Raw genomic sequence first — 15,379 nt, 5'->3', positions numbered from 1 at the left:
GACCTAACAAAGAAAAGCGTTAGGTATACATGGTCTGCTAAGGAGAACAATGCTTTCGAAAAGCTTAAAGAAAAGCTTATCTCTCAACCTGTGCTTACACTACCGGATCTCTCAAAACCATTTGAGGTCCAATGTGATGCTTGTGGTGATTGCCTTGGAGCTGTTTTGCTCCAAGAAGGGCACGCCATAGGCTATGAGAGTCGAAGGCTCGACCCTGTTGAGCAAGCTCTAGGCATATATGAAAAGGAACTCCTTGCAGTTCTACATGCCTTAGACTCATGGAAGCACTATTTATTGGGGACTCCTTTCATTCTGCGAACGGATCACCAAAGTCTTAAGTACTTCATGACGCAGACCAAGCTCTCCGACAAACAAATGAGGTGGGCAAATTTCCTTTCGCAATTTCATTTTCATATTGCTCACATTGCTGGCAAGCATAATCAAGTAGCTGATGCACTCTCAAGACGACCGAGAGTGAATGCGGTTTCCATAGCAACTCACAATGATCTATCTTCAATGATAGATGAGTATGCTATTGATCCCGATTTTAGAGATGTGATTTCAGCCCTTGCATTATGGAAGAAAGAAGAACCATTTACTTTACAAGATGGTTATCTTCTCTATGGCAATAGACTATGTGTTACTAACTCACTACGTGAGAAAGTAATGTATGAATCTCATGCTCCACCTTATGCGGGGCATAGAGGGATTCAGTCTACCTTAAAGGGAATTGAAACATATTTCTATTGGCCTACCATGAAAGTGAACATACAAGAGTATGTTTCTAAATGTGTGGTATGCCAAAAGACAAAATTTGATAGAGGGAAGCAACTTGGATTGCTTCAACCCTTGCCAATCCCTAATTCACCATGGGAGAGCATATCCATGGATTTTATCTTTGGATTGCCTAAGTCTATCCATGGAAATATGGGAATATGGACGATAGTAGACAGGCTCAGTAAACAAGCACATTTTATACCTGTCAAAAAGACTATCAAAGCCCATCAAATGGCAACCCTCTTCATTTCACAAATTTTCAAGTACCATGGCTTGCCAATGTCCATAGTGTCGGATAGAGATCCTAGAATGACCAGTAATTTTTGGAAGGGTCTCTTTGAGAATTTAGGGACAAGGCTAAACTTCTCTTCAGCCTATCATCCACAAACGGATGGCCAAAGTGAAATAGCTAACCTAACAATTCTCGATCTACTAAAAGCCTATGTAACGGAAGTAGATCAAAGATCCCAATGGGAGAAGTACTTACCCTTAGTGGAGTATGCTTATAATAACACTGTACATACTTCCACAGGAAAATATCCTTTCGAGGTAATTGAGGGAAGATCAAAAAGTCCCTTGCTACTTAAGGTACATGGGAAGATCTTCGTTGCAGATGAGTATAGCCGAGACCTACAAGAATCTTTTCAAAAGATTAAGGATGCTATCTCTATCTCATAGCAAAGGCAAAAGGCTGCAGCTGACAAGCACAGAAGAGCCCAAGCCTTTAAAGAAAATGATCGGGTCTTATTAAAGTTTCCCAAGGCTCGATTAAGGCACACGACGGGCAAGAATCCTACGGGCCACCAAAAGTACTATGCTGAACTACCAAAAAGGTACTATGGTCCCTTCCAAATTCTTAGGCCAATCAATGAGATGGCCTATCAACTCAAGTTGCCCAATCATTGGCTCATACACAATGCTTTCCATGTGAGCCTATTAAAGCCTTACAAAGGAGAGCCACCTCAAGAACCAATTAGTGAAGACCCACCGGAGATCGAGGACCAAGAGGAGGTGCTGCAGCACGAGTCCATTCTCCGACATGAAGACAAGGTACTAAGAGGCGGTAAGACTATCTGATGATATCTTATTAGGTTTAAGAATTATCCTTTTGAAGATGCTAGATGGATGCAAGGCAAACAATTAAAGGATAACCTAAACCTTGTCAATGCTTACAATGCTTCCCAAGAGTAAGCAAATGTACAAAATGTTAAAAATGAACAAATTTTTTGTCTTATAAGACTCTCTTTTTCTTTATTGTGCAGTAGTATGCATGCTTAGATCAAGTTTCCGGAGACGACGTCTCCCAAAAACCAAGTAGAGCTTGTCACTCTACTATGGAAGATTGATAGGACTAATGTGCAGACATGCTTGCGGCAGCCTCAGGCTCGCAAGCACCAAATGGACTAGTCATCCATTGTGGAATGATGTCGTAGGGTAACATAGGGATACTCTACCCGCTAAGAAAAGGACTCATGAATATGCTTTATCTTCTCTACACCATAGTCGAGGACGACTATGATTTCAAGACAGAGGTAATGTCATAATAATCAATATCTAATTCTCCTAAATTATTTTCTCATGTTAAACTGATCATTTAATATGGGGAAGTGCCAGGGGAGAAAAAGCTAGAATATTGGTTAAGCTAGCAGACCGACCACAGTAGGGATCCAAAGGATGGAAAATAGGGATCCAAAGGGGGGGGGGGGCATCTGCAAAAGAGCCATGTGAAACAATGGGCTAAAAAGACCCTAAGGTTCAGCCCATTAAGACTTCCAAAATGCTAAGGTTCCAAAATTCAAAGGTTGTGTCCAAAGGTCAACCGGGGGAATTGAATGCTTTGTGTGTGTCCCAAAAGTCTTTTCAAATCCCTACATAGGAGGGGGCGAGCCTAGCTTGTAGGGGATGAGAGAGAAAGCCACACACACACACACAGACAAGCTCCCTTTACACAAAGGGAATGAGGGACACATGTCAGCTCCCTAGGCCAGATGCCCACAAGGTGTACCCAATTCCTATTGGATGGCCTTGGAGGTGGACCAATGAGAATCAGGCTAGAGTAAATCTAGTTTAATTAATTTAAAAACACTTAATAAAAGAACCAATGAGAATTAAGTCCTCTAGAAGACTATCGGACAGTCTCCCAAGGGGTCCAATGAGCATTTAGCAGCCCAATGGCTTGCCTGATTCCTATTGGCCAGGAGGCAAAGGGGTCCAATGAGAGTTTAGTTGAATTATTAAATTACCTAAAGCTCTCACAAAAGGGGAAAGGGGGACCCATGTCAGAAGGCTATCACTTATGCTGCTTAATTGTCATTGGCTAGCCCTAGGGAGGTCCAATGAGAGGATAGCAAGAGCAAATAGCAAGAGGGGTCTCCCAAGGGAGAGAGGGGACTGATTTTTGCAAGGCATTATCACACACACACTCACACAATCTCATGTGTGAAGTAAAGAAGACTCTCTCTCCTTCTCAAGCTTTAATGGAAAGCTTACCACCTACTCCAAGCTTGTCAGAAGGGAGGCCTACACCAACAACTCTTGGCTTTGTGATGCAAATCCAACCAAGATCCAAGCTTCAATGCATGCTCATCTCCTCTACCATGCTAATTACTAAGCTAAGCTATGCTAATATGAGTGAGTATGTGAGGAGATGTACATCTTTCTCGTAAGAATACTCCTTCTTCCTCTCAATCTACTCTCATATCCTGCTCGCTCTCACCATCTTCGAAGGTGTGTGAGGTCTTGGGTCTGAGACCGGGGATAATTGATGTTGTTTGCTAAGTGTTTTGCTTAGTGCATGAAGCTTTCATCTTCATTGCAGTAGCTAGTTTTGAAGGAACACAAAGGATTGTATTGTACAATGTCTCTCTTGATGGGAGAAACCATAATACAAAGCCTTTTGGAGGGGGAACCTTCTCCATGCAAATCCGGTCCTCAACTGTTGTCAATAGCTTAATTTCTCTCTCTTTTGAAAGTATTGTTCATGCTATCTAACTAGGTGTTATGCTTTTGGTTGCTCTCTCCACCCAAGCACTCTTGTAATTCTCATTAGGAATCTATTCTAATGAAATGCCCACTATGTTCATGCTAATTTCTGCTACACACAAGTTTTTAGGCCATTAAATGTTACACTACTGATGTTGATGTAGAAATATCAGAGAGAGAGAGAGAGAGAGAGAGAGAGAGAGAGAGAGAGGCTTGGCATGGATTCAAATTGTTTTGCCCCGCAGCTTTAGGGGAGAGAGGGAGAGCCTTGATTTGGAGCCATGGTTGGAGCCCAGTTGGAGCCCCGCAATTTGAGTGGGGGGGGGGGGGGGAGAGCGAGAGAGAGAGAGAGAGAAGAGAGAGAGAGAGAGAGAGCTATGCCTCACCTTGAGGAGAGAGAGACAATGCTCGCAAGTTCCCATTTCAGGGGGGGGGGGGGGGGGGGGGGGGGGGGGGGGGGGGGGGGGGGGGGGGGGGGGGGGGGGGGGGGGGGGAGAGAGAGAGAGAGAAGAGAGAGAGAGAGAGAGAGGGAGAGAAGCTAGAAGTTAGAATGCTGCTAGATCCAAGGCTGCAGTGAGGATTTGAGACAGGGAAGGGGAACCCCATCACTGGATGCCTCTTCTTACCTCGTGCTTACCTGCTCAACTCCTCACATGCCCGGCCAAGTCCTTTGTAGCACTTGCTCTTCTTTTGCCACATGAAGGGTTGGAATCCTTTTTTGCTTAATAACAGATCCCCGCACGCTCTCACTACTTGCCCCTGCAATCCTGCCAATGAAATGGTTAGAGGTATCACCAGCGAGCGTAGGTAATTGTCGCCCCTTCCACCAATGGTTGCCTTAGGGTTACGTTTGTCACAGTTCCGCTTCCTATCAGCACACATGTGCCCCTTTTCCGCCTCCTTGCAAAACTGGCCAGACACTTCGCCACGTAAGAGCCACTGGCTACCTCCAGTATGTGGCCTCATGAGTTCCCTCCTCCCTCTCTCTCTCTCTCTCTCTCTCTCACACACACACACACACACACACACCACACACACACACACACAGGCACACACACACACACACACACACACCCACGCAGACACACAACACATACACAGAGCTTCACTTGGGGCACCGGGCACCCTCACGAGCTACTCATCGTCGCTTCTTCTTCTCTCTCTCTCTCTCTCTCTCTCTCTCACCCACACACACACACACACGCACGCACGCACACACACAACACATACGCAAAGCTTCACTTGGGGCACCCGGCACCCTCACGAGCTGCTCATCGTCGCTTCTTCTCTATCTCTCTCATACGTGGCAGTTGTAGTACCTGAGGTGATGCAAAAGAATTCAGTAGCACTATGGATGGTCCATAGAGTGAGAAGGAGCGCACATGGCCTGCCCTGCTGATACTGATGTAGACATATCTCACACACACACACACACACACACACACACACAAACATAGAGAGCCTTGGCATGGATTCAAATTGTTTTGCCCCCCAGCTTTAGGGGAGAGAGAGAGAGCCTTGACTTGGATCCAGGTTGGAGCCCCGCAATGTGAGAGAGAGAGAGAGAGAGAGAGAGAGAGAGAGAGCGCTATGCCTCACCTTGAGGAGAGAGAGAGACAGTGCTCTCGCAGGCTCGCAGTTCAAGGGTAGAGAGAGAGAGAGGGAGAGAGAATCCATGCATGTTTCACGAAGGATCATAGGTTGTGACTTATTGCATGCCTAAAATAGAGTAGAACGCTAAACTTTACCATTGAGATATAAATCATACAGCAAGAGCATGCAACCCTCAAACAATACCCGTTTCTCTTGCACATCTTCTTTCTTTACTATTAAACATCATAGTTGACAAGTTTCATAGTGGTTCTTATAAAAATATGAGGACATGTTTTTGCATTACCCATTGCATTAAACTTATTGCAACGGTGTAAAATGAGAGCATAGGGAAATAGCATGCATTAGCCCCTTGGCATTGACACGATACACACCATCAAAAGCTTACTTGAATACCAAAACATGGCCCCTTTATCACAAATGTGGTGACCACCCATAACAAACAAGGTGCTCACATTGAAGCAATCATTGCAACACTTTTTGGGGTGTGTGTGTGTGTGTGTGTGTGTGTGTGTGTGTGAGAGAGAGAGAGAGAGAGAGAGAGAGAGAGAGAGTAGCGAATAACAGATTATGAGAGTTTAAATCTCTATGAGAGAAAGAATACCAAATAACAAATTATGAACGTTAGTTTAAATCTCTTTGAGAGAGAGAATAGAAATAACAAATTATGAGCATTAGTTTAAACTATTGAGCATTTCTATTGATTTCAATATGCATCAACACGTTCTCAGTATGCATCAACGCCCCCCCCCCCCCCCCCCCCCCCCCCCCCCCCCCCCCCCTCCCTCTTCCGAAAGCGCCCTTTTCATTTTCTTTTTCCTGCTTCAATGCCGACAGAGCATTATTTTTGGGGGGAAATCACCAAAATACCCCTCTAATTTATGGAAATTCCCAAAATACCCCTCAAATTTTTAAAAAATTCCCAAAGAACCCCCAATATTTTGTCATAAATTCCCAAAATACCCCTGGTCTTGAGATTAAATTTCTCTAAAGATTTTTTGTTTTTTAGCTTTTCATAAGAAGAGTGAGTGTCTATCAACACGAGACGCTAAAACTACATGTAGGCTTTGGAGATGAATAGATCCATTATTTTTAGATATAATCGCCTTTTTTGGGAGGGAATTTATGACAAATTACATGCTAAGCACTCAGAAATGGATCTCAGTTGGTCGAAAAGGAATAACTAGTCTTGCTTGGTGGGCCTCGCTATGTAACATCTATAGAATATAGCAGAGCATTTAGAAATTGACATTTAACATCGCTCATTGAATGGAACAGAAACATGACTAATTTGGCAATGGCGGCACTGCGTGGAAGGCATCTATACATTTGGAAGATATTGTTGGTTTTTTTTTTTACAGGAGACAGAGTTTAGTGCTTAAATCAATAGAGATTTTAGGAGTGATTGTAGAATTGTTATTATTATTTTTTTAATGGGAGGATACAAAAATTTTCTGTTCTGCACAGCAAAAGCACAAAAAAAGGAAATAGGATTAGTGCAAGATTGCATGCTAGAGCTTGAGAATATTAGACTATATATTTGAGTGAGATATTTGGTGAACTTTTTTGTCACACTGATCTAGTACAATTATAATGCTAAGCAATTGTGTATGTAGTTGTCGAGCAGAGAGAATACGTTGTATGTAGTCAGGTGCATGGATGACAATACATCTTTGATTGGAATTAGCTGTTTTACAAGAACTACAAGCCGTCCATGAGTATTTGACTTCTACATGTTCCAAAGTGCCCAATAATAATACTGAAGTGAGTTCAGCAGGACTGTCTATTTCATTTGGCTCATGACCTTGTTTGTCATTGTACGTGAGATTTGCCAAAGCGCAAGAGGGACACAATTCTAGATTGTGAGAAAAGATGTCACATTGCATGATCCAATCTTTATATAGTGAAGTAATTTCAAACCATGACCTAGCATACCGGTGAGATATTTTCAACTTGATTGCAGTTCGCTCCCTGGATTTTTGACGCTTGGGGTGTAACCGTGTAAGCCTTGAGAACTTCATACTGATACCTAGAATGCGAGAAACGAGGACAAATATAGTATGACATCAACTGTTTAGGTCTAATTAGCATATACAGATGTTGATTGACATCGAGTGCATAGTTCTGAAAGCATCATGCATGTAAAGCAAACGGAAGAAACACTGTACAAAATTCTGAAACAAGCAAATTAATAAAGCATCAATGGATTACAAATTGAAATGAAGTGCTTTACTGACCTGAAATGTTGTACAGATGGTTTTGGATTGTCCAAGCTACACGCTGATCTTTGACTCAAGCTACAAAAAAGGAATGTGAATAGTTAAACATTTTATCTTGCAATGAAGCGCTAAAAATTGAAGATGCTAAGTATACAGTGCACGTCATGCAGAAGTGCCATACAAAAGTATGGTGGAGAGTTGGCACTGTGGTCTCTCCAAAAATTATAAGAAACGGAAGCCGTGCCCTGCCCCGTAGCGTTTATGTGTTGCGCCAAGCAAACACATAGTCATGGAGAGTTGGATAGAGATAACGAACCTCGCAGTGTAGGCGAGTGGGAGTTACGCTTGTGCAATCGAAACGTCCAGTGTTTTGAGTATATGATCTCCCTGCCATACACAAAATACGCATCAGGATAAATATAGGGTATGCAATATACTGATTAAGGTTAAAGAGAAATAGATCTAATTTTATTGCACGCTCAATAGCTGAGTCTGATAAGAACATTGCCAAAGAGAAACTCGAAAAAAAAAAACACTGATGGAAAACCGCTATCATTGAAGAGCGCTTCCAATGTTTCACTTGTTGTTATCAACCCATCAATCTGTGGGGCTAGCATACTCGCCAATCATCCATAGATTTGTATACCTCAAGCTTGCCTTCAGATGGAGCAGGAGGCACTTCAAGTACGGTCGCTGTCACACAAGCAGCATGGTCACCTCGCCCGCATTCGAAGCGCACATAGCTATGGACCACATTCTCCATCACGTCAATGACGTAAACCAGTGATTTTTGACGCTATCTCTATATAAACGGTACTGTGCATCTAGATTCCAATCAACCTCCTCTGCCTAGTGAGATAACCTCCTTGGAGAACACACAGTTCTCAAGCTCCTCTCCCTATCAACATTATCTCCTTGCTTTAGTGTGCAACCATCCTTCCTGCAGCAAATACGAGGCTTCTCTCTCTCTCTCTCTCTCTCTCTCTCTCTCTCTCTCTCTCTCTCTCTCTCTCTCTCTCTCTCTCTCTCTCTCTCTTCGATTGTCACCTTGCACCGTGCTCGACAACCACTCTCTCTCACACGCACTTCTCAAATCTCTGATGGCCACCCTGCACCATACTCTGACAGCCATTCTACACCATGCATTTCTCGGCAGTTGTTCGTCTTGCAGTGCCATGCTCCTCCACCCTGCAGCATGCCCTCATTGAGCTACTTCAACATCTGCAGCCCCAAATCTCGTTGCACCACCTTACAGCAAGCCCGTCCTAATTTTCCAAATCTTTGATTCTCCCTTTGTCATTAAGATAGAAGGCCCGTATTTCTCGATGCATGTCTGCAATCTTGCTTTTAGGGGGGAGAACAATTACATGAGTGTTGGTGAGCAAAACTTTCTACGGAGCACTCAGGAATCTTAGCGCCATCCTTGCTCATACTTTTGAAAAGCGTTTCATGCTTGATGAATGATATTGGCTTCAAACTATGTGCAGACCAAGGACAAGCACTTTCAATCAACCATATAAAAAGTTTGGCACACGAAAATCTCTCACGCTATTCAGATGGAGATTTCTTGCCCAAGCCCGTGAGCTCTCTCTGTGTTGTAGCTCTCTCCTCTCCCCTGACATGGTCACCCGATTGAGCATTGTCTTTGCTTTGCACGACGAGGTAGTAGGCTCTCTCTCTCTCTCTCTCTCTCTCTCTCTCTCTCTCAAGTTCAAAGTAGCTATGGAACCAACCCGGCTCGTGCTTTTGTCTGATCTCTTTGAATGTTGCAACGGAGGCACTCAAAAGCTACTAGGTGGCTGACAAGGCTTCAACTCTCTCTCTCTCTCTCTCTCTCTCTCTCTCTCTCTCTCTCTCTCTCTCTCTCTCAGTAGCTATGGAACCAACCCTGCTCGTGCTACTATCTGGTCTGTTTTAATGCTGCAACGGAGGCACTCAAAAGCTACTAGGTGACTGACAAGGCTCCAACTCTCTCTCTCTCTCTCTCTCTCTCTCTCTCTCTCTCTCTCTCTCTCTCTCTCTCTCTCTCTCTCGCAAAGAGTACATAGAGTGAAACCTGCTGCGTCTGGGGAACCTACGAACTGCTTCTCAGCGCAATTCAGCAAAGCAGCAACGGCGAGATTTGAACTGCTTATGGCAAACCATCGATGGCTGTCGATCTGCTTCTGAGCGCAATTGAGAAAAGTAGCGACCTTAAGCTTTATTTAAATTCGATTAAGCTAGTAGAGCTTTTCATGGCAGCGCAGTGTTCTCTTTTTAAGAGCTTTTAAGGCGCGCATAGCCTTTTTTTTTTAGTTTCTATTTAATTGAAATCTAATGCCACGTGGTGGCGTGTGCGTTCAGATACTGGAAAGAGGACCTTGGGCTCACCAAGTAAATCTTGAACAATCTGACCAAAATAGGTAATAGGGTATTTTGGGAATTTCCAGAAATTAGAGGGGTATTTTGGTAATTTCCTCTAATTTTTTATTCTGCCCCAACTTTCGTTTTCATAAATCGTTAGCACAGAGCATGCAACAGACTTTTCCCCTACGCCTCATCTGCTCTTGCTAGGTAGCGGAGGGCATGCACAGACTTGAATTTCCACTAACTGCACTAAAGAGGGCAATGGGGGTTTGTATCTGCACCTTACGTAAAGTTTATTCCACAGCAAAGAGGGCAATGAGGGTGTGGGTGTTCTCGCCTGCATGTGGGTCTAATCAGGTTGATGATCTCCTCATGCAGGAGGAGATGCAACAGACTTTCCCCCTACGCCTCATCTGCATAAGGCAGACTCTTGCTAGCGAAGGTGGGGTATGTTTCACCCCCTGCACAGACTGGAAATTTCACATTATCTCACACACTTGGACTAAGGATGTGAGAGACTGGTCCCTTGACATCTGCAACATAATGCACGCATCCCCTCTTCGTGATCATCTGCACGATGACGCAAGACCCAACAGCTCAGTGGATACGTATGCCGCCCTCTTTCAACACCAGAACTTTGCAAGCAAACCAGGCCATCGTGAATTTCTCGAGTTTCTGCTCATATTAGCAGCTGATGGTGTAGAGAAGGTATGGTTTGATGCTCTCTGCATAAATCAAGGCGATGCCAAAGAGAAAAACAGAGAAATTGCTCACATGGGTGCCTATTATGCCCAAAGCAAAGGATGCTATGTTTGGTGCCGTGGTGTAGGTGGTGGGTTTCAGCTATGGGCTCAAGCTCCCTCACCTGAATTTTATAAGCTCCCTAGGTGGTTTTCGCGCGTATGGACCTTGCAAGAGTTTGTGCTTCCTAATAAGCTAGCCTTTATAGTGGGCATGGACATAGAGGGCTTCACAGGGTATTTCTCTTACATGGCATTTTGTCGCTCCACCGGGCTAACATGGTATCCAAAAGAGCATATGAATGATGGTGCCAAAGCGAAATTCGGGCCAATGTATGAGCTCTCTATGCATTTGCTGAATAGCGAGAAGCATTTTCCGTGCCCGCATTGCAGAAATCAGGATAGATCTAACCATACTTCCAATACTCGCCATGTCTACTATGTTGAGAGATCGAGCTACCTCGAACTCATGGAGAAAGTAGCTACAAATCACGCGCAAATCACAGGATCCCTGCTACCTTCGGGTCGTATCTGATATCTGCATTGCAACGCCTGCCGTCTTTGCTTCAATGGTGGTGCGAAATGGAAGAGCAGGACTCCATTAGACATCAAATAGATGAGGGAGTGAACCTGCAAGAACCGACAAACACTCGTAAAGAAGGTAGATTTGAGGAAGCGCAAGGATGTGGCAGTATAGGAGTAACAAAGCTTGGCGTAGAGAGTGATGTGGAGAAAGGTCAATTCTTAAAAAGGTGCAGAAGACTGCAGCTTGCCACTTTAGCTATACGAGAAATCAGCTTGCGCGATTGCTCCGAAGGTCATGACGAAGATAGGCTACTATCCATTCTGGCACTTCTTGAGATTGAAGGAAAAGTGCAGGTACGGACTCGTAAAAGCCTGGAGCAGCAGACTTTAGATATAGTTGAGCACCTACGAAATGGCAATGGTTTGCGCACATCCCGCTCTGCCATACCCTCAATGGACCACAGAAACAGTCAGGAAATTGTAGCCTTGCTTTGCTTGGCTCAATTTAGGGGGAACCCCACCATTGGCATGTCATGGGCTCCGACCTTCACCCAGCAAAAGGTGATGGGCGACCAGAAATTCCAGAAATTCTCTACTTACATGTTTAACAGCTTTAAGACCATAGCTGAGATAGAGGCAATAAGCAGCGTGGGCCTAAAGCTTCAATGCCCCTTCATGTGTGCGATGGTAATTCCTTTCGCGCAACACCAACAGAAGTGTGGCGCATGCAAGATTTGTACAAGCTCTACTCGAATGATTCCCAACTGCACCAAACATTTTCTTCTGGAAGTACAAGAGAGGCAGCATTATTCTGCCTTTATGTGGGGGTATCCTGACGACACCGGTCATGAAAATGCAAATGAGGTGCGATTTATGGCAATACCCCAAGCTCCAACTTGCAGCATGGCAATCAAGGCAGAGACTAGTTTAAAACAGCTGCTGTCCATGTCTCTCAAACTGTGGCTTCTTTTGCTGGCACAAGACAAGCTGCAGGGGTGCTCCGATTCTTATGGGTTGTTCTTGGTGTGTGTAGGGGAGGACACGGCCAATCTTCACAAGGTGGGAGTCCTCTTTGATGGGCCTGGCTGGGATCCCGAAAGAGACCACGAGAGTTTTTCAGATGAAGCTTCTCTATCAGTTTCTGCTTCATCATCATCAGAAGATGAAGAGAGCACAAGTTTGATTGAGAACGAGGAGTTGGGTATTGCAGAACGCGCCAATAGAGAAGCTTTTGAAGCATGGAAAAGGGAGGTAAAGTACATGCAAGAGTTTGCATCATCAGAGACTGATGATGATGATGATGAGGAGGAGGAGGAGGAGGACGTTATATCTGCGCAAGACGATGAGGAAGCGACATATCGCCCTACATGGGAGCAAGACTTACAGAGCATGCGAAGGGGGCATTTTAAAGTTAGTGGATGTGGTCCGGTTGTACCTTTGGACCTCTTCACATTTGAACAAGAGTAGTTAGCTTTTATCATGACACACATTCTATTCATAAGGATCACGCTGCCAGGCATAGTAGAAATTTCTTTTTGACATGCAATTTTTCAAGCCCCCTTTCATATGGTGTGTGCAATGTTTGAAAAAAATCGTTATTCCAAACATACGAAATTCCTTTGAGTCTTGATTTCGTCAAGAGAAAATTTAGAAAATTAGGTCATTTTTTGAGTTTTTACACTATTTTTCTCTATTTTGGGGTGAATTTCTCCCTTTCCCCTTGCCTTCAGCGGGCATTTTTGAAATTGAAAACGGCACGATAGTAAGCTGAGACACATTTTTCTCGAACACTGGTTTTGTGTAATGCGATCAATTTATATAATTTGCCATATGTAACGTTAACTCAAGGGTTTAAACACTATCATGACACACATGGTATTCATAAGGTGTGAAACAAGTGAAGACTGCCAAGCATGGTAAAAATTTCTTTTTGACATGTAATTTTTCAAGCCCCCTTTCATATGCTTTGTGTAATGCGATCAACTTATATAATTTGCCATATATAACGTTAATTCAAGGGTATAAACACAAAAAATGACAGGCAATTTTGAGATTTTAGCATACAAATCACATGAGGTTTTTTGAAAGCACTTGTTTTGATAGGCAAAATAGCCCTCGACAAAAAAAAATAGGCATCAATTTTAGGCCTTGTTTTGAGTTTAGATCCCACTTTAAAATCTCTACATCTCTAAGCTTTTTATTAAAAAAAACATAAGCAGAGAGAATTGAATTAAACAAGTGAAAGGGTCACGGTGGCTTTCTAAAATAATAAGAAAGTGATAAAATCATTAGGTTGAGTTTAATTGGAAATTTCAGTGTTTGGAAAAGGATTGTCTCAGCTCAGTCTTGAGCCGGTTGAAAATCGAGACTAGCCGATTACAAACCATGGTAAAGGGAAGAAAAATCGGTGAAATATATGAGAAAATAGTTTTAAAATTTTATAAATTTCATAATTTCTGCTAGTATTTTTGGTTTGCTTCTTCGCAAGGAGAAAACTCGATTGCCAGTTTTTGGAAAAGATGTGCCTCAGCTTAACATTGAGCTGGCTGAAAATTGAGATTTAGCCGGTTACAAGCAATGGTAAAGGAAAAAAAAATCGTAAGAAAATAGTTCAAAATCATGCAGGTTTCAAAATTTCTACTAATAGTTCCAATTTGTATTTTTACATGCAAGAGACTTGGCCGCTCAGGACAAAGACTATTGAAAGTGTCTGCGGATGAAGTTAAGTGCCGATATCTTGTGTGTGATGCTCGGCACATGAAGCACAAGAGAAGATTGAGGAAGGTGTGAGGTGAAGACAAAGGAAGGTACACATCTTTTCCTATGTCAAGGGATGCAAAAACTGTGAGAGAAGCATGCTCTCTCTCTCTCTCTCTCTCTCTCTCTCTCTCTCTCTCTCTCTCTCTCTCTCTCTCTCACACACACACACACACACACACACACACACAAAATTGCAAATGTTGATTATCAATCATTGGGAGCATTCAAAAAAAATGAACGTCTAGGCTCTGCCTATGTTACATCAAAACTCGATAACTTTGCATGTAATCAAACCTAAGTAAAAGCTCTTTTGATGTGGTTATCGATTGTGTTGGACTAAGTGCAGGAGGCTGGCTTTGTTTACCTAGAACTTAGAAGAGTCCGTCACTGTCCATGTTTTTTCTTCCTACAACCGCCCTCGCCGTCACTCTCACTGTTGGAGTTGTTTCTGCCTTCATTGTCACTCTGACGCCCCCCTTCATGCGGATATTTCTACCCTTTAATCTTGTTCTTCACCTTCTCCAGAGGGCCTTCATGATGAGCAACAGAAACAACGGCCTGGCCCCCTATAGAGTGAGCTACTCTGTTCTCTCCACAGCCAGTTGTGTCCCTATCTCCATGCTCTCCTACAAACACATGGGCTCCATGATGCTTCAATTCCTCCTCTCCCTTCTTGTGCCCCCCAATGTAAAGCCACTCTCTCTCTCTCTCTCTCTCTCTCTCTCTCTCTCTCTCTCTCTCTCTCTCTCTCTCTCACACACACACACACACACACACACACACACACACACACACACACACACACACACACAAGTGTGATCAATCACCATACTTTAGCGAATTGGATAATGCCAAGACATGTCAGATAATAGATTGTGATATCCAAACATTCGAAATGGGATAAATATCAGCTGCAATTTTTTGACTACAGAAGTACAGATACAAAATTGGGAATTGCACCTAAGGTATCTTTGTGGCGGTAATCTCTTACAAGGGAATTGAAGTTCTTTTTCTCGGTATCACCAATCGATCTCTGTGGTTGCATATTGAAGAGCGCACTGTAACAGGCCACAACATAAGACTCGTCAAGTTTGCCCGGCAAAGAACACGTGTATGATGGCCATACATGCATGCCAGCATACACGCGCTAGCAGTAGAATGGCTAGCAAGGATTTCCTCAAACAACGACCGCCTAAACCTCTTCCTGACTACACCTTGTCCGGAGTTCGGGCTTGGGGACGACTCAACAAAACTCTCTGATGACGGGTGCCTTGCACGCTTGTTTGCAGGGCAAGGAGGAGGCTCAACGAGTTTGCGCAGCTCTACAAGAGAACAAGAAGATGAAGCCACAACTCAAGCAAAACATTCACCATCTGAGCAAGCTAAAGACAACATAGAAATGACCAGCACACTCACCAA

General features: G+C 43.6%; 1 pseudogene; it reads left to right on the top strand.

Moving 5' to 3' along the window:
• The first annotated feature begins 9,837 nt into the window (after nucleotides 1-9,837).
• LOC147447907 (uncharacterized) lies at nucleotides 9,838-12,667 on the top strand (annotated as a pseudogene).
• The last annotated feature ends 2,712 nt before the right edge of the window (nucleotides 12,668-15,379 follow it).

This window comes from Adiantum capillus-veneris, chromosome 11, assembly GCF_014529385.1.
Source record: "Adiantum capillus-veneris isolate H3 chromosome 11, ASM1452938v2, whole genome shotgun sequence".
NCBI lineage: Eukaryota > Viridiplantae > Streptophyta > Polypodiopsida > Polypodiales > Pteridaceae > Adiantum > Adiantum capillus-veneris.
Note: the sequence above shows the minus strand (reverse complement) of the source record. Positions and strands in the feature narration are given on the sequence as shown.